We start from the raw sequence: 22,644 nt of genomic DNA on the forward strand, positions 1-22,644 counted from the left end.
AGGTGCTGGCCTCGGAGGGGGAGAGGTGGCGGGGGGAACAGGTAGGAGGCAGCTCTTTCAACCGGTTTTAGGCTTAACTCCCGGGTGCCTGAGCACGGTTCTGGGCTTCGGGGGGTTGGCTTTCGGCTTTTCGCCTTCAGCGCGTCCTCCGTCACCGCTGTCGGCGCGCGCTGAGCTGCGGCTCAGGGGACTGCGGCGATACAGGCCGTGTGCGTGCCAGCCGTCCTCGAGGCTAGAGCTGTATTCTGCTTGTTACCCTGATGAAAGCGTTTCTTTTTTTCTAGGGGGTGTTCCCACAAGGCAGTGGTGTGGAGCCGAAGGGGACTGCGATGGAACGGTGACGGAGCCGTTTGGACCGAGTCTTGAAGATAGATCGCTCGGGTTTTTGTCCGAGGAAACTTCGTCTCGAGACGGTCCTATCGCTCGCTGGCAACGTGGTAGGAAGCTGCTTTGTTGATCTTGACGGCGCAGTGTGTTGGGAGTATTAAGATTCCTCGAGAGATCAGAAGCGAGTAGGTTGTTTCTCTAAGGGAAAGGGGAATAGGCCTGTATCGTTAAAGGAAAGACTCAGAGTGGGTTTTGTTTCTCTCAAGTACAAAGCGCCCCATCTCAAGGGATTGCAAAGTCTGAAACGATGGTTCAAAAGCAGACTTGTGCTGTTTGCAAAGCGTCTGTTGCACTGCTCAAAGACAAAAGACGCTCACCCGAGAAAGTTTTTGGAAACCGATGTCCGATAGGCACGGGGAAAGAGCTGCAGAGGTTTACGTATCGTCTGTCGAATTCTGTTCTCTTTCGTGCCCTTCCATTTTACGATAAAAACTTTCGTGACCCCTTTTCCCGTTCAGGCACTGTTGCTAGTGTTTTTATAAGGGGGGAAAAAAAAGCGTAAGCCTGGTCTCTCGAGTGATTTTTTTTTTTTTTTTTTTTTTTTTTTTTTTTTTCTTTTTCGCTAGACTAGTGGAATCGAGAATGTTCGCTGCCAGAACTTCATCCACCGAGATGGGACGCCAGGCAACTTCCTAACGGGCCGTGGGCAGAGTTCCCCTCTTGATGCCGTGCCTATATAATAAACTGTGCAGTCCGTTAGCTAGACGGGCTGCAGTACCCAATTTTTTTCGCCAGGCGGCAGAACCGCGCCCCCCCCCGGCGGAGTAAGGGCAGCGCATGCGCAGACGCGGCTTGACGCCGAAGGGGGCGTGGCTTGCGGGCACGTCGCGGGCCGATGACGCAATCCGGCTTCGGCGCATGCGCAGAAGGGGTTTCTGGCAAACTAAGGGCAGCGCATGCGCAGACGCGGCTTGACGCCGAAGGGGGCGGGGCTTCCGGCTTCGTCGCAGCCCGATGACGCAACACGCCTCAGCGCATGCGCAGAAGGGCTTTCTGGCAAACTAAGGGCAGCGCATGCGCAGACGCGGCTTGACGCCGAAGGGGCGGGGCTTCCGGCCTCGGGCGTACGGGCAGATGACGCAATCGCGCTTTGGCGCATGCGCAGAAGCCTTTCTGGCCGACCGGGGGCGGCGCATGCGCAGAAGCGGCTTTGACCCCCCCCCCCTAGGGGCGGGGCTTCCGGCCTCGTGCGTAGGGGCAGATGGCGCATCCGGCCCGGGAAAGGCGGGTTCACTCCCGGCCCGCGCGGCGCGCTGGAGCGGCCGTGGAGGTACGGAGCCTTCGCCGGGAGCCCGGAAGACTTTCGGGCCGGGACGTGCGGCGGCGCGCTCGGGCTGAAGGGCGGCCGGGGGCCGGCGGGCAGCGGCCCGGTCGGGGGGGGGATGTGGCGGCCCGGCGCTCGGCCGCGGCAGGGAGCGCCTGGTGCCGGCGGCGGGCGGGCTGAGGCAGGCGGGCGGCCCGGCCCGGGACCGGCGGGGCTGCCGCCGGTTCTCGTCTCCCCGGCAGGGACGGTGGTCAGCGGGCTCCTCACGGGGCTGCCCTTTTCTGGGTGGGTGGTTTTTTGTTTGTTTGGTTTTTTTTGTTTGTTTTTTTTTTTTTTTTCTCTCGGAGCCGCGCCGCTACCTCGGCGAGGAGCGGCGGCGGGGCGGCCCCGGTGCTCGCTCGTGGCGGCGGCGCCCGGGAGAGGGGTCGGCCCGCGCCGCCCCGCCGCCCACCCGCCGCCGCCTGCGGGCTGCCCGGGCAGCCGCCGCAGCCCTGCGCGGGGCTTTGTCTTTCCCCCAGCCGCTGGCCTGAGCCGTGGCAGCCGGCTGGGGCTGCCGGCCCCCGCGGGCCGCAGAGAGGCTGCCTCGGGGCCTGCGGTAACGCTGTCGCGGGGTGGGGGGGGGGTGGGGGGGGTGTGTGTGGCTCAGGAGCCTCTTCCCGCCCCTGCGAGCGGGCCAGAGCAAGAAAAGGCAGCCGGCAGCGGAATCCCCAGCCGTCGCCCCCGACTGCTGCTTTCTCCGCAAGCCTTTTAACTGCCGGGGAGGGCTGGGAGGCAGCGGCAGCTCAGGTGTCTGGCTGATCTTGTGTCGTGACAGTCAGCTCCGGGGCCGGAGCAGCCGAGGGGAAGAGGCCTTTTGGTTTGCTTCCCCGCGAAACCGGGGGTCTTTTGTTTTCCCTTTGTCCCTAGGTTCGTCCGGAAGCGTCCGTCGACAAGTCAAGGGGAGCGGAACCGAAGGTCGCTCGAGATGTTACTTCGCCACGCGTGCCTCGTGCTTGCGAGTCGGACTGCTGACTACGGAGGGATCCCTTTTGTAGCCGCCGAGGGCCCGCGAGGCTCCGTGTGCCCGCCGCTGCCGAGTGCTGCGCTGCGGCTCGGGCAACGGCCGGGGAGGAATGGTCGGTCCCTCGTGGTAACGCAGCCGGGCCTGCTAGGCGCTTAGAGCCGCGCGTCCGGCCGGGCAGTATTGTTTTCCGAGGCTGTAAAGGAGCCCGAGGTATAAACCCGCTTGACGTTTCCGTACGGCGGTGCGCTTTGTCGGAGAGCTGGGCCCTACTGACGGAGCTGGCACAGGGTTCCCGCGGGACTCCGGCTTTGCCCGTCTCGTGGAAAGGCTCCAGAGCCTGCTTGGGAAGCCGCTTGACAAGGCACGGCTTTGCCGTGTTTTTTACGCCGGAATTCCGACGGTAACGCCAATGCCACGTGTTAGCCTTTCTCCAGCAGCTCCTCAAAGCAGAGTGAGCCTTAAGAATCGGATTGCCTTTTAACGAAATTCGAAACAAAGCGGCGGGGTGAAGCGGCTGGAAGCGTCCTGCCAGTCTGCCGTGGGTATCGCTGCCGTGCGTGTTACCTGCCTGTCTGCCGATCGCTCCTGCCTCTTGTTGTGGCCCGGTAATTCCTCTGGGGAAGGCGTTGGGCTCTGACTGCAGCGCACCCCGACTCCCTCCTGACCCCGGCGAGACGTGATCGGTGTTTGCCTTCCTCCCCTTTCACAGGGCCTCGGCTGTTGCGTGCAGAGAAGCTGTCAGCCTTGTGAGAGAGCACGCCGCCGGCAAGCGCATCGTGGTGCTTCGGTACCGAGCTGAGGCCGCAGGCGTCCGTCTTTTGTTTGCGAAAAGGGATCGCGAGGAAAGGTTGCTGGCCTCGGAGGCGGAGAGGTGGCGGGGGAACAGGTAGGAGGCAGCTCTTTCAACCGGTTTTAGGCTTAACTCCCGGGTGCCTGAGCACGGTTCTGGGCTTCGGGGGGTTGGCTTTCGGCTTTTCGCCTTCAGCGCGTCCTCCGTCACCGCTGTCGGCGCGCGCTGAGCTGCGGCTCAGGGGACTGCGGCGATACAGGCCGTGTGCGTGCCAGCCGTCCTCGAGGCTAGAGCTGTATTCTGCTTGTTACCCTGATGAAAGCGTTTCTTTTTTTCTAGGGGGCGTTCCCACAAGGCAGTGGTGTGGAGCCGAAGGGGACTGCGATGGAACGGTGACGGAGCCGTTTGGACCGAGTCTTGAAGATAGATCGCTCGGGTTTTTGTCCGAGGAAACTTCGTCTCGAGACGGTCCTATCGCTCGCTGGCAACGTGGTAGGAAGCTGCTTTGTTGATCTTGACGGCGCAGTGTGTTGGGAGTATTAAGATTCCTCGAGAGATCAGAAGCGAGTAGGTTGTTTCTCTAAGGGAAAGGGGAATAGGCCTGTATCGTTAAAGGAAAGACTCAGAGTGGGTTTTGTTTCTCTCAAGTACAAAGCGCCCCATCTCAAGGGATTGCAAAGTCTGAAACGATGGTTCAAAAGCAGACTTGTGCTGTTTGCAAAGCGTCTGTTGCACTGCTCAAAGACAAAAGACGCTCACCCGAGAAAGTTTTTGGAAACCGATGTCCGATAGGCACGGGGAAAGAGCTGCAGAGGTTTACGTATCGTCTGTCGAATTCTGTTCTCTTTCGTGCCCTTCCATTTTACGATAAAAACTTTCGTGACCCCTTTTCCCGTTCAGGCACTGTTGCTAGTGTTTTTATAAGGGGGGAAAAAAAAGCGTAAGCCTGGTCTCTCGAGTGATTTTTTTTTTTTTTTTTTTTTGTTTTTTTTTTCTTTTTCGCTAGACTAGTGGAATCGAGAATGTTCGCTGCCAGAACTTCATCCACCGAGATGGGACGCCAGGCAACTTCCTAACGGGCCGTGGGCAGAGTTCCCCTCTTGATGCCGTGCCTATATAATAAACTGTGCAGTCCGTTAGCTAGACGGGCTGCAGTACCCAATTTTTTTCGCCAGGCGGCAGCACCGCGCCCCCCCCCGGCGGAGTAAGGGCAGCGCATGCGCAGACGCGGCTTGACGCCGAAGGGGGCGTGGCTTGCGGGCACGTCGCGGGCCGATGACGCAATCCGGCTTCGGCGCATGCGCAGAAGGGGTTTCTGGCAAACTAAGGGCAGCGCATGCGCAGACGCGGCTTGACGCCGAAAGGGGCGGGGCTTCCGGCCTCGTCGCAGCCCGATGACGCAACACGCCTCGGCGCATGCGCAGAAGGGCTTTCTGGCAAACTAAGGGCAGCGCATGCGCAGACGCGGCTTGACGCCGAAGGGGCGGGGCTTCCGGCCTCGGGCGTACGGGCAGATGACGCAATCCCGCTTCGGCGCATGCGCAGAAGCCTTTCTGGCCGACCGAGGGCGGCGCATGCGCAGAAGCGGCTTTGACCCCCCCCCTAGGGGCGGGGCTTCCGGCCTCGTGCGTAGGGGCAGATGGCGCATCCGGCCCGGGAAAGGCGGGTTCGCTCCCGGCCCGCGCGGCGCGCTGGAGCGGCCGTGGAGGTACGGAGCCTTCGCCGGGAGCCCGGAAGACTTTCGGGCCGGGACGTGCGGCGGCGCGCTCGGGCTGAAGGGCGGCCGGGGGCCGGCGGGCAGCGGCCCGGTCGGGGGGGGGATGTGGCGGCCCGGCGCTCGGCCGCGGCAGGGAGCGCCTGGTGCCGGCGGCGGGCGGGCTGAGGCAGGCGGGCGGCCCGGCCCGGGACCGGCGGGGCTGCCGCCGGTTCTCGTCTCCCCGGCAGGGACGGTGGTCAGCGGGCTCCTCACGGGGCTGCCCTTTTCTGGGTGGGTGGTTTTTTGTTTGTTTGGTTTTTTTTGTTTGTTTTTTTTTTTTTTTCTCTCGGAGCCGCGCCGCTACCTCGGCGAGGAGCGGCGGCGGGGCGGCCCCGGTGCTCGCTCGTGGCGGCGGCGCCCGGGAGAGGGGTCGGCCCGCGCCGCCCCGCCGCCCACCCGCCGCCGCCTGCGGGCTGCCCGGGCAGCCGCCGCAGCCCTGCGCGGGGCTTTGTCTTTCCCCCAGCCGCTGGCCTGAGCCGTGGCAGCCGGCTGGGGCTGCCGGCCCCCGCGGGCCGCAGAGAGGCTGCCTCGGGGCCTGCGGTAACGCTGTCGCGGGGGGGGGGGGGGGGTGGGGGGGGGGGGGGTGTGGCTCAGGAGCCTCTTCCCGCCCCTGCGAGCGGGCCAGAGCAAGAAAAGGCAGCCGGCAGCGGAATCCCCAGCCGTCGCCCCCGACTGCTGCTTTCTCCGCAAGCCTTTTAACTGCCGGGGAGGGCTGGGAGGCAGCGGCAGCTCAGGTGTCTGGCTGATCTTGTGTCGTGACAGTCAGCTCCGGGGCCGGAGCAGCCGAGGGGAAGAGGCCTTTTGGTTTGCTTCCCCGCGAAACCGGGGCCTTTTGTTTTCCCTTTGTCCCTAGGTTCGTCCGGAAGCGTCCGTCGACAAGTCAAGGGGAGCGGAACCGAAGGTCGCTCGAGATGTTACTTCGCCACGCGTGCCTCGTGCTTGCGAGTCGGACTGCTGACTACGGAGGGATCCCTTTTGTAGCCGCCGAGGGCCTGCGAGGCTCCGTGTGCCCGCCGCTGCCGAGTGCTGCGCTGCGGCTCGGGCAACGGCCGGGGAGGAATTGTCGGTCCCTCGTGGTAACGCAGCCGGGCCTGCTAGGCGCTTAGAGCAGCGCGTCCGGCCGGGCAGTATTGTTTTCCGAGGCTGTAAAGGAGCCCGAGGTATAAACCCGCTTGACGTTTCCGTACGGCGGTGCGCTTTGTCGGAGAGCTGGGCCCTACTGACGGAGCTGGCACAGGGTTCCCGCGGGACTCCGGCTTTGCCCGTCTCGTGGAAAGGCTCCAGAGCCTGCTTGGGAAGCCGCTTGACAAGGCACGGCTTTGCCGTGTTTTTTACGCCGGAATTCCGACGGTAACGCCAATGCCACGTGTTAGCCTTTCTCCAGCAGCTCCTCAAAGCAGAGTGAGCCTTAAGAATCGGATTGCCTTTTAACGAAATTCGAAACAAAGCGGCGGGGTGAAGCGGCTGGAAGCGTCCTGCCAGTCTGCCGTGGGTATCGCTGCCGTGCGTGTTACCTGCCTGTCTGCCGATCGCTCCTGCCTCTTGTTGTGGCCCGGTAATTCCTCTGGGGAAGGCGTTGGGCTCTGACCGCAGCGCACCCCGACTCCCTCCTGACCCCGGCGAGACGTGATGGGTGTTTGCCTTCCTCCCCTTTCACAGGGCCTCGGCTGTTGCGTGCAGAGAAGCTGTCAGCCTTGCGAGAGAGCACGCCGCCGGCAAGCGCATCGTGGTGCTTCGGTACCGAGCTGAGGCCGCAGGCGTCCGTCTTTTGTTTGCGAAAAGGGATCGCGAGGAAAGGTGCTGGCCTCGGAGGGGGAGAGGTGGCGGGGGGAACAGGTAGGAGGCAGCTCTTTCAACCGGTTTTAGGCTTAACTCCCGGGTGCCTGAGCACGGTTCTGGGCTTCGGGGGGTTGGCTTTCGGCTTTTCGCCTTCAGCGCGTCCTCCGTCACCGCTGTCGGCGCGCGCTGAGCTGCGGCTCAGGGGACTGCGGCGATACAGGCCGTGTGCGTGCCAGCCGTCCTCGAGGCTAGAGCTGTATTCTGCTTGTTACCCTGATGAAAGCGTTTCTTTTTTTCTAGGGGGTGTTCCCACAAGGCAGTGGTGTGGAGCCGAAGGGGACTGCGATGGAACGGTGACGGAGCCGTTTGGACCGAGTCTTGAAGATAGATCGCTCGGGTTTTTGTCCGAGGAAACTTCGTCTCGAGACGGTCCTATCGCTCGCTGGCAACGTGGTAGGAAGCTGCTTTGTTGATCTTGACGGCGCAGTGTGTTGGGAGTATTAAGATTCCTCGAGAGATCAGAAGCGAGTAGGTTGTTTCTCTAAGGGAAAGGGGAATAGGCCTGTATCGTTAAAGGAAAGACTCAGAGTGGGTTTTGTTTCTCTCAAGTACAAAGCGCCCCATCTCAAGGGATTGCAAAGTCTGAAACGATGGTTCAAAAGCAGACTTGTGCTGTTTGCAAAGCGTCTGTTGCACTGCTCAAAGACAAAAGACGCTCACCCGAGAAAGTTTTTGGAAACCGATGTCCGATAGGCACGGGGAAAGAGCTGCAGAGGTTTACGTATCGTCTGTCGAATTCTGTTCTCTTTCGTGCCCTTCCATTTTACGATAAAAACTTTCGTGACCCCTTTTCCCGTTCAGGCACTGTTGCTAGTGTTTTTATAAGGGGGGAAAAAAAAGCGTAAGCCTGGTCTCTCGAGTGATTTTTTTTTTTTTTTTTTTTTTTTTTTTTTTTTTCTTTTTCGCTAGACTAGTGGAATCGAGAATGTTCGCTGCCAGAACTTCATCCACCGAGATGGGACGCCAGGCAACTTCCTAACGGGCCGTGGGCAGAGTTCCCCTCTTGATGCCGTGCCTATATAATAAACTGTGCAGTCCGTTAGCTAGACGGGCTGCAGTACCCAATTTTTTTCGCCAGGCGGCAGCACCGCGCCCCCCCCCGGCGGAGTAAGGGCAGCGCATGCGCAGACGCGGCTTGACGCCGAAGGGGGCGTGGCTTGCGGGCACGTCGCGGGCCGATGACGCAATCCGGCTTCGGCGCATGCGCAGAAGGGGTTTCTGGCAAACTAAGGGCAGCGCATGCGCAGACGCGGCTTGACGCCGAAGGGGGCGGGGCTTCCGGCTTCGTCGCAGCCCGATGACGCAACACGCCTCAGCGCATGCGCAGAAGGGCTTTCTGGCAAACTAAGGGCAGCGCATGCGCAGACGCGGCTTGACGCCGAAGGGGCGGGGCTTCCGGCCTCGGGCGTACGGGCAGATGACGCAATCGCGCTTTGGCGCATGCGCAGAAGCCTTTCTGGCCGACCGGGGGCGGCGCATGCGCAGAAGCGGCTTTGACCCCCCCCCCCTAGGGGCGGGGCTTCCGGCCTCGTGCGTAGGGGCAGATGGCGCATCCGGCCCGGGAAAGGCGGGTTCACTCCCGGCCCGCGCGGCGCGCTGGAGCGGCCGTGGAGGTACGGAGCCTTCGCCGGGAGCCCGGAAGACTTTCGGGCCGGGACGTGCGGCGGCGCGCTCGGGCTGAAGGGCGGCCGGGGGCCGGCGGGCAGCGGCCCGGTCGGGGGGGGGGATGTGGCGGCCCGGCGCTCGGCCGCGGCAGGGAGCGCCTGGTGCCGGCGGCGGGCGGGCTGAGGCAGGCGGGCGGCCCGGCCCGGGACCGGCGGGGCTGCCGCCGGTTCTCGTCTCCCCGGCAGGGACGGTGGTCAGCGGGCTCCTCACGGGGCTGCCCTTTTCTGGGTGGGTGGTTTTTTGTTTGTTTGGTTTTTTTTGTTTGTTTTTTTTTTTTTTTTTCTCTCGGAGCCGCGCCGCTACCTCGGCGAGGAGCGGCGGCGGGGCGGCCCCGGTGCTCGCTCGTGGCGGCGGCGCCCGGGAGAGGGGTCGGCCCGCGCCGCCCCGCCGCCCACCCGCCGCCGCCTGCGGGCTGCCCGGGCAGCCGCCGCAGCCCTGCGCGGGGCTTTGTCTTTCCCCCAGCCGCTGGCCTGAGCCGTGGCAGCCGGCTGGGGCTGCCGGCCCCCGCGGGCCGCAGAGAGGCTGCCTCGGGGCCTGCGGTAACGCTGTCGCGGGGTGGGGGGGGGGGTGGGGGGGGGTGTGTGTGGCTCAGGAGCCTCTTCCCGCCCCTGCGAGCGGGCCAGAGCAAGAAAAGGCAGCCGGCAGCGGAATCCCCAGCCGTCGCCCCCGACTGCTGCTTTCTCCGCAAGCCTTTTAACTGCCGGGGAGGGCTGGGAGGCAGCGGCAGCTCAGGTGTCTGGCTGATCTTGTGTCGTGACAGTCAGCTCCGGGGCCGGAGCAGCCGAGGGGAAGAGGCCTTTTGGTTTGCTTCCCCGCGAAACCGGGGGTCTTTTGTTTTCCCTTTGTCCCTAGGTTCGTCCGGAAGCGTCCGTCGACAAGTCAAGGGGAGCGGAACCGAAGGTCGCTCGAGATGTTACTTCGCCACGCGTGCCTCGTGCTTGCGAGTCGGACTGCTGACTACGGAGGGATCCCTTTTGTAGCCGCCGAGGGCCCGCGAGGCTCCGTGTGCCCGCCGCTGCCGAGTGCTGCGCTGCGGCTCGGGCAACGGCCGGGGAGGAATGGTCGGTCCCTCGTGGTAACGCAGCCGGGCCTGCTAGGCGCTTAGAGCCGCGCGTCCGGCCGGGCAGTATTGTTTTCCGAGGCTGTAAAGGAGCCCGAGGTATAAACCCGCTTGACGTTTCCGTACGGCGGTGCGCTTTGTCGGAGAGCTGGGCCCTACTGACGGAGCTGGCACAGGGTTCCCGCGGGACTCCGGCTTTGCCCGTCTCGTGGAAAGGCTCCAGAGCCTGCTTGGGAAGCCGCTTGACAAGGCACGGCTTTGCCGTGTTTTTTACGCCGGAATTCCGACGGTAACGCCAATGCCACGTGTTAGCCTTTCTCCAGCAGCTCCTCAAAGCAGAGTGAGCCTTAAGAATCGGATTGCCTTTTAACGAAATTCGAAACAAAGCGGCGGGGTGAAGCGGCTGGAAGCGTCCTGCCAGTCTGCCGTGGGTATCGCTGCCGTGCGTGTTACCTGCCTGTCTGCCGATCGCTCCTGCCTCTTGTTGTGGCCCGGTAATTCCTCTGGGGAAGGCGTTGGGCTCTGACTGCAGCGCACCCCGACTCCCTCCTGACCCCGGCGAGACGTGATCGGTGTTTGCCTTCCTCCCCTTTCACAGGGCCTCGGCTGTTGCGTGCAGAGAAGCTGTCAGCCTTGTGAGAGAGCACGCCGCCGGCAAGCGCATCGTGGTGCTTCGGTACCGAGCTGAGGCCGCAGGCGTCCGTCTTTTGTTTGCGAAAAGGGATCGCGAGGAAAGGTTGCTGGCCTCGGAGGCGGAGGGTGGCGGGGGGAACAGGTAGGAGGCAGCTCTTTCAACCGGTTTTAGGCTTAACTCCCGGGTGCCTGAGCACGGTTCTGGGCTTCGGGGGGTTGGCTTTCGGCTTTTCGCCTTCAGCGCGTCCTCCGTCACCGCTGTCGGCGCGCGCTGAGCTGCGGCTCAGGGGACTGCGGCGATACAGGCCGTGTGCGTGCCAGCCGTCCTCGAGGCTAGAGCTGTATTCTGCTTGTTACCCTGATGAAAGCGTTTCTTTTTTTCTAGGGGGCGTTCCCACAAGGCAGTGGTGTGGAGCCGAAGGGGACTGCGATGGAACGGTGACGGAGCCGTTTGGACCGAGTCTTGAAGATAGATCGCTCGGGTTTTTGTCCGAGGAAACTTCGTCTCGAGACGGTCCTATCGCTCGCTGGCAACGTGGTAGGAAGCTGCTTTGTTGATCTTGACGGCGCAGTGTGTTGGGAGTATTAAGATTCCTCGAGAGATCAGAAGCGAGTAGGTTGTTTCTCTAAGGGAAAGGGGAATAGGCCTGTATCGTTAAAGGAAAGACTCAGAGTGGGTTTTGTTTCTCTCAAGTACAAAGCGCCCCATCTCAAGGGATTGCAAAGTCTGAAACGATGGTTCAAAAGCAGACTTGTGCTGTTTGCAAAGCGTCTGTTGCACTGCTCAAAGACAAAAGACGCTCACCCGAGAAAGTTTTTGGAAACCGATGTCCGATAGGCACGGGGAAAGAGCTGCAGAGGTTTACGTATCGTCTGTCGAATTCTGTTCTCTTTCGTGCCCTTCCATTTTACGATAAAAACTTTCGTGACCCCTTTTCCCGTTCAGGCACTGTTGCTAGTGTTTTTATAAGGGGGGAAAAAAAAGCGTAAGCCTGGTCTCTCGAGTGATTTTTTTTTTTTTTTTTTTTTGTTTTTTTTTTCTTTTTCGCTAGACTAGTGGAATCGAGAATGTTCGCTGCCAGAACTTCATCCACCGAGATGGGACGCCAGGCAACTTCCTAACGGGCCGTGGGCAGAGTTCCCCTCTTGATGCCGTGCCTATATAATAAACTGTGCAGTCCGTTAGCTAGACGGGCTGCAGTACCCAATTTTTTTCGCCAGGCGGCAGCACCGCGCCCCCCCCCGGCGGAGTAAGGGCAGCGCATGCGCAGACGCGGCTTGACGCCGAAGGGGGCGTGGCTTGCGGGCACGTCGCGGGCCGATGACGCAATCCGGCTTCGGCGCATGCGCAGAAGGGGTTTCTGGCAAAGTAAGGGCAGCGCATGCGCAGACGCGGCTTGACGCCGAAAGGGGCGGGGCTTCCGGCCTCGTCGCAGCCCGATGACGCAACACGCCTCGGCGCATGCGCAGAAGGGCTTTCTGGCAAACTAAGGGCAGCGCATGCGCAGACGCGGCTTGACGCCGAAGGGGCGGGGCTTCCGGCCTCGGGCGTACGGGCAGATGACGCAATCCCGCTTCGGCGCATGCGCAGAAGCCTTTCTGGCCGACCGAGGGCGGCGCATGCGCAGAAGCGGCTTTGACCCCCCCCCCCTAGGGGCGGGGCTTCCGGCCTCGTGCGTAGGGGCAGATGGCGCATCCGGCCCGGGAAAGGCGGGTTCGCTCCCGGCCCGCGCGGCGCGCTGGAGCGGCCGTGGAGGTACGGAGCCTTCGCCGGGAGCCCGGAAGACTTTCGGGCCGGGACGTGCGGCGGCGCGCTCGGGCTGAAGGGCGGCCGGGGGCCGGCGGGCAGCGGCCCGGTCGGGGGGGGGATGTGGCGGCCCGGCGCTCGGCCGCGGCAGGGAGCGCCTGGTGCCGGCGGCGGGCGGGCTGAGGCAGGCGGGCGGCCCGGCCCGGGACCGGCGGGGCTGCCGCCGGTTCTCGTCTCCCCGGCAGGGACGGTGGTCAGCGGGCTCCTCACGGGGCTGCCCTTTTCTGGGTGGGTGGTTTTTTGTTTGGTTGGTTTTTTTGGGGTTTTTTTTGTTTTTTTTTTTTTTTTTTCTCTCGGAGCCGCGCCGCTACCTCGGCGAGGAGCGGCGGCGGGGCGGCCCCGGTGCTCGCTCGTGGCGGCGGCGCCCGGGAGAGGGGTCGGCCCGCGCCGCCCCGCCGCCCACCCGCCGCCGCCTGCGGGCTGCCCGGGCAGCCGCCGCAGCCCTGCGCGGGGCTTTGTCTTTCCCCCAGCCGCTGGCCTGAGCCGTGGCAGCCGGCTGGGGCTGCCGGCCCCCGCGGGCCGCAGAGAGGCTGCCTCGGGGCCTGCGGTAACGCTGTCGCGGGGGGGTGGGGGTGGGGGGGGGGTGGGGGGGGGTGTGTGTGGCTCAGGAGCCTCTTCCCGCCCCTGCGAGCGGGCCAGAGCAAGACAAGGCAGCCGGCAGCGGAATCCCCAGCCGTCGCCCCCGACTGCTGCTTTCTCCGCAAGCCTTTTAACTGCCGGGGAGGGCTGGGAGGCAGCGGCAGCTCAGGTGTCTGGCTGATCTTGTGTCGTGACAGTCAGCTCCGGGGCCGGAGCAGCCGAGGGGAAGAGGCCTTTTGGTTTGCTTCCCCGCGAAACCGGGGCCTTTTGTTTTCCCTTTGTCCCTAGGTTCGTCCGGAAGCGTCCGTCGACAAGTCAAGGGGAGCGGAACCGAAGGTCGCTCGAGATGTTACTTCGCCACGCGTGCCTCGTGCTTGCGAGTCGGACTGCTGACTACGGAGGGATCCCTTTTGTAGCCGCCGAGGGCCCGCGAGGCTCCGTGTGCCCGCCGCTGCCGAGTGCTGCGCTGCGGCTCGGGCAACGGCCGGGGAGGAATGGTCGGTCCCTCGTGGTAACGCAGCCGGGCCTGCTAGGCGCTTAGAGCCGCGCGTCCGGCCGGGCAGTATTGTTTTCCGAGGCTGTAAAGGAGCCCGAGGTATAAACCCGCTTGACGTTTCCGTACGGCGGTGCGCTTTGTCGGAGAGCTGGGCCCTACTGACGGAGCTGGCACAGGGTTCCCGCGGGACTCCGGCTTTGCCCGTCTCGTGGAAAGGCTCCAGAGCCTGCTTGGGAAGCCGCTTGACAAGGCACGGCTTTGCCGTGTTTTTTACGCCGGAATTCCGACGGTAACGCCAATGCCACGTGTTAGCCTTTCTCCAGCAGCTCCTCAAAGCAGAGTGAGCCTTAAGAATCGGATTGCCTTTTAACGAAATTCGAAACAAAGCGGCGGGGTGAAGCGGCTGGAAGCGTCCTGCCAGTCTGCCGTGGGTATCGCTGCCGTGCGTGTTACCTGCCTGTCTGCCGATCGCTCCTGCCTCTTGTTGTGGCCCGGTAATTCCTCTGGGGAAGGCGTTGGGCTCTGACTGCAGCGCACCCCGACTCCCTCCTGACCCCGGCGAGACGTGATCGGTGTTTGCCTTCCTCCCCTTTCACAGGGCCTCGGCTGTTGCGTGCAGAGAAGCTGTCAGCCTTGTGAGAGAGCACGCCGCCGGCAAGCGCATCGTGGTGCTTCGGTACCGAGCTGAGGCCGCAGGCGTCCGTCTTTTGTTTGCGAAAAGGGATCGCGAGGAAAGGTTGCTGGCCTCGGAGGCGGAGAGGTGGCGGGGGGAACAGGTAGGAGGCAGCTCTTTCAACCGGTTTTAGGCTTAACTCCCGGGTGCCTGAGCACGGTTCTGGGCTTCGGGGGGTTGGCTTTCGGCTTTTCGCCTTCAGCGCGTCCTCCGTCACCGCTGTCGGCGCGCGCTGAGCTGCGGCTCAGGGGACTGCGGCGATACAGGCCGTGTGCGTGCCAGCCGTCCTCGAGGCTAGAGCTGTATTCTGCTTGTTACCCTGATGAAAGCGTTTCTTTTTTTCTAGGGGGCGTTCCCACAAGGCAGTGGTGTGGAGCCGAAGGGGACTGCGATGGAACGGTGACGGAGCCGTTTGGACCGAGTCTTGAAGATAGATCGCTCGGGTTTTTGTCCGAGGAAACTTCGTCTCGAGACGGTCCTATCGCTCGCTGGCAACGTGGTAGGAAGCTGCTTTGTTGATCTTGACGGCGCAGTGTGTTGGGAGTATTAAGATTCCTCGAGAGATCAGAAGCGAGTAGGTTGTTTCTCTAAGGGAAAGGGGAATAGGCCTGTATCGTTAAAGGAAAGACTCAGAGTGGGTTTTGTTTCTCTCAAGTACAAAGCGCCCCATCTCAAGGGATTGCAAAGTCTGAAACGATGGTTCAAAAGCAGACTTGTGCTGTTTGCAAAGCGTCTGTTGCACTGCTCAAAGACAAAAGACGCTCACCCGAGAAAGTTTTTGGAAACCGATGTCCGATAGGCACGGGGAAAGAGCTGCAGAGGTTTACGTATCGTCTGTCGAATTCTGTTCTCTTTCGTGCCCTTCCATTTTACGATAAAAACTTTCGTGACCCCTTTTCCCGTTCAGGCACTGTTGCTAGTGTTTTTATAAGGGGGGAAAAAAAAGCGTAAGCCTGGTCTCTCGAGTGATTTTTTTTTTTTTTTTTTTGTTTTTTTTTTCTTTTTCGCTAGACTAGTGGAATCGAGAATGTTCGCTGCCAGAACTTCATCCACCGAGATGGGACGCCAGGCAACTTCCTAACGGGCCGTGGGCAGAGTTCCCCTCTTGATGCCGTGCCTATATAATAAACTGTGCAGTCCGTTAGCTAGACGGGCTGCAGTACCCAATTTTTTTCGCCAGGCGGCAGCACCGCGCCCCCCCCCGGCGGAGTAAGGGCAGCGCATGCGCAGACGCGGCTTGACGCCGAAGGGGGCGTGGCTTGCGGGCACGTCGCGGGCCGATGACGCAATCCGGCTTCGGCGCATGCGCAGAAGGGGTTTCTGGCAAAGTAAGGGCAGCGCATGCGCAGACGCGGCTTGACGCCGAAAGGGGCGGGGCTTCCGGCCTCGTCGCAGCCCGATGACGCAACACGCCTCGGCGCATGCGCAGAAGGGCTTTCTGGCAAACTAAGGGCAGCGCATGCGCAGACGCGGCTTGACGCCGAAGGGGCGGGGCTTCCGGCCTCGGGCGTACGGGCAGATGACGCAATCCCGCTTCGGCGCATGCGCAGAAGCCTTTCTGGCCGACCGAGGGCGGCGCATGCGCAGAAGCGGCTTTGACCCCCCCCCCCCTAGGGGCGGGGCTTCCGGCCTCGTGCGTAGGGGCAGATGGCGCATCCGGCCCGGGAAAGGCGGGTTCGCTCCCGGCCCGCGCGGCGCGCTGGAGCGGCCGTGGAGGTACGGAGCCTTCGCCGGGAGCCCGGAAGACTTTCGGGCCGGGACGTGCGGCGGCGCGCTCGGGCTGAAGGGCGGCCGGGGGCCGGCGGGCAGCGGCCCGGTCGGGGGGGGGGATGTGGCGGCCCGGCGCTCGGCCGCGGCAGGGAGCGCCTGGTGCCGGCGGCGGGCGGGCTTGAGGCAGGCGGGCGGCCCGGCCCGGGACCGGCGGGGCTGCCGCCGGTTCTCGTCTCCCCGGCAGGGACGGTGGTCAGCGGGCTCCTCACGGGGCTGCCCTTTTCTGGGTGGGTGGTTTTTTGTTTGGTTGGTTTTTTTGGGGTTTTTTTTGTTTTTTTTTTTTTTTTTCTCTCGGAGCCGCGCCGCTACCTCGGCGAGGAGCGGCGGCGGGGCGGCCCCGGTGCTCGCTCGTGGCGGCGGCGCCCGGGAGAGGGGTCGGCCCGCGCCGCCCCGCCGCCCACCCGCCGCCGCCTGCGGGCTGCCCGGGCAGCCGCCGCAGCCCTGCGCGGGGCTTTGTCTTTCCCCCAGCCGCTGGCCTGAGCCGTGGCAGCCGGCTGGGGCTGCCGGCCCCCGCGGGCCGCAGAGAGGCTGCCTCGGGGCCTGCGGTAACGCTGTCGCGGGGGGGTGGGGGTGGGGGGGGGGTGGGGGGGGGTGTGTGTGGCTCAGGAGCCTCTTCCCGCCCCTGCGAGCGGGCCAGAGCAAGACAAGGCAGCCGGCAGCGGAATCCCCAGCCGTCGCCCCCGACTGCTGCTTTCTCCGCAAGCCTTTTAACTGCCGGGGAGGGCTGGGAGGCAGCGGCAGCTCAGGTGTCTGGCTGATCTTGTGTCGTGACAGTCAGCTCCGGGGCCGGAGCAGCCGAGGGGAAGAGGCCTTTTGGTTTGCTTCCCCGCGAAACCGGGGCCTTTTGTTTTCCCTTTGTCCCTAGGTTCGTCCGGAAGCGTCCGTCGACAAGTCAAGGGGAGCGGAACCGAAGGTCGCTCGAGATGTTACTTCGCCACGCGTGCCTCGTGCTTGCGAGTCGGACTGCTGACTACGGAGGGATCCCTTTTGTAGCCGCCGAGGGCCCGCGAGGCTCCGTGTGCCCGCCGCTGCCGAGTGCTGCGCTGCGGCTCGGGCAACGGCCGGGGAGGAATGGTCGGTCCCTCGTGGTAACGCAGCCGGGCCTGCTAGGCGCTTAGAGCCGCGCGTCCGGCCGGGCAGTATTGTTTTCCGAGGCTGTAAAGGAGCCCGAGGTATAAACCCGCTTGACGTTTCCGTACGGCGGTGCGCTTTGTCGGAGAGCTGGGCCCTACTGACGGAGCTGGCACAGGGTTCCCGCGGGACTCCGGCTTTGCCCGTCTCGTGGAAAGGCTCCAGAGCCTGCTTGGGAAGCCGCTTGACAAGGCACGGCTTTGCCGTGTTTTTTACGCCGGAATTCCGACGGTAACGCCAATGCCACGTGTTAGCCTTTCTCCAGCAGCTCCTCAAAGCAGAGTGAGCCTTAAGAATCGGATTGCCTTTTAACGAAATTCGAAACAAAGCGGCGGGGTGAAGCGGCTGGAAGCGTCCTGCCAGTCTGCCGTGGGTATCGCTGCCGTGCGTGTTACCTGCCTGTCTGCCGATCGCTCCTGCCTCTTGTTGTGGCCCGGTAATTCCTCTGGGGAAGGCGTTGGGCTCTGACCGCAGCGCACCCCGACTCCCTCCTGACCCCGGCGAGACGTGATCGGTGTTTGCCTTCCTCCCCTTTCACAGGGCCTCGGCTGTTGCGTGCAGAGAAGCTGTCAGCCTTGTGAGAGAGCACGCCGCCGGCAAGCGCATCGTGGTGCTTCGGTACCGAGCTGAGGCCGCAGGCGTCCGTCTTTTGTTTGCGAAAAGGGATCGCGAGGAAAGGTTGCTGGCCTCGGAGGCGGAGAGGTGGCGGGGGAACAGGTAGGAGGCAGCTCTTTCAACCGGTTTTAGGCTTAACTCCCGGGTGCCTGAGCACGGTTCTGGGCTTCGGGGGGTTGGCTTTCGGCTTTTCGCCTTCAGCGCGTCCTCCGTCACCGCTGTCGGCGCGCGCTGAGCTGCGGCTCAGGGGACTGCGGCGATACAGGCCGTGTGCGTGCCAGCCGTCCTCGAGGCTAGAGCTGTATTCTGCTTGTTACCCTGATGAAAGCGTTTCTTTTTTTCTAGGGGGCGTTCCCACAAGGCAGTGGTGTGGAGCCGAAGGGGACTGCGATGGAACGGTGACGGAGCCGTTTGGACCGAGTCTTGAAGATAGATCGCTCGGGTTTTTGTCCGAGGAAACTTCGTCTCGAGACGGTCCTATCGCTCGCTGGCAACGTGGTAGGAAGCTGCTTTGTTGATCTTGACGGCGCAGTGTGTTGGGAGTATTAAGATTCCTCGAGAGATCAGAAGCGAGTAGGTTGTTTCTCTAAGGGAAAGGGGAATAGGCCTGTATCGTTAAAGGAAAGACTCAGAGTGGGTTTTGTTTCTCTCAAGTACAAAGCGCCCCATCTCAAGGGATTGCAAAGTCTGAAACGATGGTTCAAAAGCAGACTTGTGCTGTTTGCAAAGCGTCTGTTGCACTGCTCAAAGACAAAAGACGCTCACCCGAGAAAGTTTTTGGAAACCGATGTCCGATAGGCACGGGGAAAGAGCTGCAGAGGTTTACGTATCGTCTGTCGAATTCTGTTCTCTTTCGTGCCCTTCCATTTTACGATAAAAACTTTCGTGACCCCTTTTCCCGTTCAGGCACTGTTGCTAGTGTTTTTATAAGGGGGGAAAAAAAAGCGTAAGCCTGGTCTCTCGAGTGATTTTTTTTTTTTTTTTTTTTGTTTTTTTTTTCTTTTTCGCTAGACTAGTGGAATCGAGAATGTTCGCTGCCAGAACTTCATCCACCGAGATGGGAAGCCAGGCAACTTCCTAACGGGCCGTGGGCAGAGTTCCCTTCTTGATGCCGTGCCTATATAATAAACTGTGCAGTCCGTTAGCTAGACGGGCTGCAGTACCCAATTTTTTTCGCCAGGCGGCAGCACCGCGCCCCCCCCCGGCGGAGTAAGGGCAGCGCATGCGCAGACGCGGCTTGACGCCGAAGGGGGCGTGGCTTGCGGGCACGTCGCGGGCCGATGACGCAATCCGGCTTCGGCGCATGCGCAGAAGGGGTTTCTGGCAAACTAAGGGCAGCGCATGCGCAGACGCGGCTTGACGCCGAAGGGGGCGTGGCTTCCGGCCTCGTCGCAGCCCGATGACGCAACACGCCTCGGCGCATGCGCAGAAGGGCTTTCTGGCAAACTAAGGGCAGCGCATGCGCAGACGCGGCTTGACGCCGAAGGGGGCGGGGCTTCCGGCCTCGGGCGTACGGGCAGATGACGCAATCGCGCTTTGGCGCATGCGCAGAAGCCTTTCTGGCCGACCGAGGGCGGCGCATGCGCAGAAGCGGCTTTGACCCCCCCCCTAGGGGCGGGGCTTCCGGCCTCGTGCGTAGGGGCAGATGGCGCATCCGGCCCGGGAAAGGCGGGTTCACTCCCGGCCCGCGCGGCGCGCTGGAGCGGCCGTGGAGGTACGGAGCCTTCGCCGGGAGCCCGGAAGACTTTCGGGCCGGGACGTGCGGCGGCGCGCTCGGGCTGAAGGGCGGCCGGGGGCCGGCGGGCAGCGGCCCGGTCGGGGGGGGGATGTGGCGGCCCGGCGCTCGGCCGCGGCAGGGAGCGCCTGGTGCCGGCGGCGGGCGGGCTGAGGCAGGCGGGCGGCCCGGCCCGGGACCGGCGGGGCTGCCGCCGGTTCTCGTCTCCCCGGCAGGGACGGTGGTCAGCGGGCTCCTCACGGGGCTGCCCTTTTCTGGGTGGGTGGTTTTTTGTTTGGTTGGTTTTTTTTGTTTGTTTTTTTTTTTTTTTCTCTCGGAGCCGCGCCGCTACCTCGGCGAGGAGCGGCGGCGGGGCGGCCCCGGTGCTCGCTCGTGGCGGCGGCGCCCGGGAGAGGGGTCGGCCCGCGCCGCCCCGCCGCCCACCCGCCGCCGCCTGCGGGCTGCCCGGGCAGCCGCCGCAGCCCTGCGCGGGGCTTTGTCTTTCCCCCAGCCGCTGGCCTGAGCCGTGGCAGCCGGCTGGGGCTGCCGGCCCCCGCGGGCCGCAGAGAGGCTGCCTCGGGGCCTGCGGTAACGCTGTCGCGGGGGGGGTGGGGGGGGGGGTGGGGGGGGGTGTTGTGGCTCAGGAGCCTCTTCCCGCCCCTGCGAGCGGGCCAGAGCAAGACAAGGCAGCCGGCAGCGGAATCCCCAGCCGTCGCCCCCGACTGCTGCTTTCTCCGCAAGCCTTTTAACTGCCGGGGAGGGCTGGGAGGCAGCGGCAGCTCAGGTGTCTGGCTGATCTTGTGTCGTGACAGTCAGCTCCGGGGCCGGAGCAGCCGAGGGGAAGAGGCCTTTTGGTTTGCTTCCCCGCGAAACCGGGGCCTTTTGTTTTCCCTTTGTCCCTAGGTTCGTCCGGAAGCGTCCGTCGACAAGTCAAGGGGAGCGGAACCGAAGGTCGCTCGAGATGTTACTTCGCCACGCGTGCCTCGTGCTTGCGAGTCGGACTGCTGACTACGGAGGGATCCCTTTTGTAGCCGCCGAGGGCCCGCGAGGCTCCGTGTGCCCGCCGCTGCCGAGTGCTGCGCTGCGGCTCGGGCAACGGCCGGGGAGGAATGGTCGGTCCCTCGTGGTAACGCAGCCGGGCCTGCTAGGCGCTTAGAGCCGCGCGTCCGGCCGGGCAGTATTGTTTTCCGAGGCTGTAAAGGAGCCCGAGGTATAAACCCGCTTGACGTTTCCGTACGGCGGTGCGCTTTGTCGGAGAGCTGGGCCCTACTGACGGAGCTGGCACAGGGTTCCCGCGGGACTCCGGCTTTGCCCGTCTCGTGGAAAGGCTCCAGAGCCTGCTTGGGAAGCCGCTTGACAAGGCACGGCTTTGCCGTGATTTTTACGCCGGAATTCCGACGGTAACGCCAATGCCACGTGTTAGCCTTTCTCCAGCAGCTCCTCAAAGCAGAGTGAGCCTTAAGAATCGGATTGCCTTTTAACGAAATTCGAAACAAAGCGGCGGGGTGAAGCGGCTGGAAGCGTCCTGCCAGTCTGCCGTGGGTATCGCTGCCGTGCGTGTTACCTGCCTGTCTGCCGATCGCTCCTGCCTCTTGTTGTGGCCCGGTAATTCCTCTGGGGAAGGCGTTGGGCTCTGACCGCAGCGCACCCCGACTCCCTCCTGACCCCGGCGAGACGTGATCGGTGTTTGCCTTCCTCCCCTTTCACAGGGCCTCGGCTGTTGCGTGCAGAGAAGCTGTCAGCCTTGTGAGAGAGCACGCCGCCGGCAAGCGCATCGTGGTGCTTCGGTACCGAGCTGAGGCCGCAGGCGTCCGTCTTTTGTTTGCGAAAAGGGATCGCGAGGAAAGGTTGCTGGCCTCGGAGGCGGAGAGGTGGCGGGGGAACAGGTAGGAGGCAGCTCTTTCAACCGGTTTTAGGCTTAACTCCCGGGTGCCTGAGCACGGTTCTGGGCTTCGGGGGGTTGGCTTTCGGCTTTTCGCCTTCAGCGCGTCCTCCGTCACCGCTGTCGGCGCGCGCTGAGCTGCGGCTCAGGGGACTGCGGCGATACAGGCCGTGTGCGTGCCAGCCGTCCTCGAGGCTAGAGCTGTATTCTGCTTGTTACCCTGATGAAAGCGTTTCTTTTTTTCTAGGGGGCGTTCCCACAAGGCAGTGGTGTGGAGCCGAAGGGGACTGCGATGGAACGGTGACGGAGCCGTTTGGACCGAGTCTTGAAGATAGATCGCTCGGGTTTTTGTCCGAGGAAACTTCGTCTCGAGACGGTCCTATCGCTCGCTGGCAACGTGGTAGGAAGCTGCTTTGTTGATCTTGACGGCGCAGTGTGTTGGGAGTATTAAGATTCCTCGAGAGATCAGAAGCGAGTAGGTTGTTTCTCTAAGGGAAAGGGGAATAGGCCTGTATCGTTAAAGGAAAGACTCAGAGTGGGTTTTGTTTCTCTCAAGTACAAAGCGCCCCATCTCAAGGGATTGCAAAGTCTGAAACGATGGTTCAAAAGCAGACTTGTGCTGTTTGCAAAGCGTCTGTTGCACTGCTCAAAGACAAAAGACGCTCACCCGAGAAAGTTTTTGGAAACCGATGTCCGATAGGCACGGGGAAAGAGCTGCAGAGGTTTACGTATCGTCTGTCGAATTCTGTTCTCTTTCGTGCCCTTCCATTTTACGATAAAAACTTTCGTGACCCCTTTTCCCGTTCAGGCACTGTTGCTAGTGTTTTTATAAGGGGGGAAAAAAAAGCGTAAGCCTGGTCTCTCGAGTGATTTTTTTTTTTTTTTTTTTGTTTTTTTTTTCTTTTTCGCTAGACTAGTGGAATCGAGAATGTTCGCTGCCAGAACTTCATCCACCGAGATGGGACGCCAGGCAACTTCCTAACGGGCCGTGGGCAGAGTTCCCCTCTTGATGCCGTGCCTATATAATAAACTGTGCAGTCCGTTAGCTAGACGGGCTGCAGTACCCAATTTTTTTCGCCAGGCGGCAGCACCGCGCCCCCCCCCGGCGGAGTAAGGGCAGCGCATGCGCAGACGCGGCTTGACGCCGAAGGGGGCGTGGCTTGCGGGCACGTCGCGGGCCGATGACGCAATCCGGCTTCGGCGCATGCGCAGAAGGGGTTTCTGGCAAAGTAAGGGCAGCGCATGCGCAGACGCGGCTTGACGCCGAAAGGGGCGGGGCTTCCGGCCTCGTCGCAGCCCGATGACGCAACACGCCTCGGCGCATGCGCAGAAGGGCTTTCTGGCAAACTAAGGGCAGCGCATGCGCAGACGCGGCTTGACGCCGAAGGGGCGGGGCTTCCGGCCTCGGGCGTACGGGCAGATGACGCAATCCCGCTTCGGCGCATGCGCAGAAGCCTTTCTGGCCGACCGAGGGCGGCGCATGCGCAGAAGCGGCTTTGACCCCCCCCCCCTAGGGGCGGGGCTTCCGGCCTCGTGCGTAGGGGCAGATGGCGCATCCGGCCCGGGAAAGGCGGGTTCGC

At 62.9% G+C, this 22,644-nt stretch overlaps 1 protein-coding gene across 1 annotated transcript in view; it reads left to right on the top strand.

Annotated features, from left to right (window-relative positions):
- Positions 1 to 22,644, top strand: part of LOC130159808 (uncharacterized) — a 111,793-nt gene that overhangs the window by 42,895 nt on the left and 46,254 nt on the right. The gene's annotated exons all lie outside the window — the stretch shown is intronic.

This window comes from Falco biarmicus, chromosome 16, assembly GCF_023638135.1.
Source record: "Falco biarmicus isolate bFalBia1 chromosome 16, bFalBia1.pri, whole genome shotgun sequence".
NCBI lineage: Eukaryota > Metazoa > Chordata > Aves > Falconiformes > Falconidae > Falco > Falco biarmicus.